The 1418-nt window shown below is 39.8% G+C and overlaps 1 pseudogene; it reads left to right on the top strand.

Moving 5' to 3' along the window:
- Nucleotides 1-295: 295 nt before the first annotated feature.
- On the top strand, nt 296-431 carry LOC138668276 (U2 spliceosomal RNA; annotated as a pseudogene).
- The last annotated feature ends 987 nt before the right edge of the window (nt 432-1418 follow it).

Genomic DNA, 1418 nt, shown 5'->3' on the forward strand with positions numbered 1-1418 from the left:
TACACCATTTTATCATCTGCTCACAAAAAAAGTTTCCATGCTATGTCTTTTTTATGCCTTAAGTTTTTTGATCCGTGTTTAAAGAACATTTTCCTCTAAAATGAAAACTGCCTAGAAAAATGTTCCAGTGTATGCGGTTACCAGTTAGCCATTTGTTATACTGGTCACAGGGAAAGCTTTTAAGGTGTCCAGTGTTCTTCAAGATATATTCCTCAGGGCAATCTTTGGCTCTATCCCTACAACAGGTGTCTGTCGTAGTCCATGGCGCACAATAAGTTCGGAACCAATTCTGGTTATCGCTTCTTGGCATTTTGGCTAAGATCAAGTGTAGTATCTTTTGATATCAGTTTAATGTGTGGAGAAAGAGCTTGCTCTGTCCTCTCCACACATTGATCTTGTATTGCAGTATCTCCAGGACTGGTGCACCCCTTCCCTAATCCGGTTTCCAAAAACAGACTGAATTGTAAACAAGTTGTGTTTTCGGACTGTTATTTGAATTCCTTCTTTGCTCTTTTTTTCCTTCATTTGTTTCTTCAGGTTAAAAGTTTCAGATTCAGATGCCAAACACATTTTGGTTGAACTTGACAAACTTTGCAATATCCTGTGTGTGCATTGTTTTCACATATGTAAAGCATTGTGTGGTATTCAATTTGTAATGTCATATCTATCTATCTATCTATCTATCTATCTATCTATCTATCTATCTATCAAGGGTTTTGCAGCTTGCCATAGGTGTGATGAGCTGCAATCAGGTACGGACGGGGACTGAAATTCAGCCCTGGCATTTGAAATCACACAGGCCCACGCTGTCCCTATCCCCAGCAGCAGATGGAATATATTACTAATGTTAAATTGGATGGAGGAAAGCAAGATTTAATACAAGACCATATTTTTAAAGATTCCCGTGGCTGATGAGATAAGTGATGCAGTCAGCGGCTTTGTGCTCCATCACAACTTTTAACAGTATCTTGAGAACACCGATTCTGTTAACAATGTAACAAACAAGGTGGCCCACAACCAGACAGGCCCTTCTGGCATTTGCCAGAATTGCCAGATGGCCAGTCCGGCCCTGGCTGCAATAATGTATTTGTCCTTTGATACATTGTTGCACACACACCATTTACCTGGCCAGCCCCCTTGCCATTAGTACCTACTGTTTTCAATTCAAGTATCCCATGTGGTAGGTACTGATGAGTCCCATGCATATTTATTCATTTTTTTACACTATGATTTCTTTTGTTGAAACATTGTCTCCCTCTTGCAGAGCACCAACTTCTTAATTTTGTGTATGTGTATTAAATTTAAAAAAAGTTTGGTCTGTGGTGCTGTTTGAATGTGCTGCCTATCTTCGTCTGTCTGAGTATCCTAATGGTTTGTAGCAGTCAGATGTAGTGCCTGCAGTAGATAGAATGTATCCA

This window comes from Ranitomeya imitator, chromosome 2 (assembly GCF_032444005.1).
Source record: "Ranitomeya imitator isolate aRanImi1 chromosome 2, aRanImi1.pri, whole genome shotgun sequence".
NCBI lineage: Eukaryota > Metazoa > Chordata > Amphibia > Anura > Dendrobatidae > Ranitomeya > Ranitomeya imitator.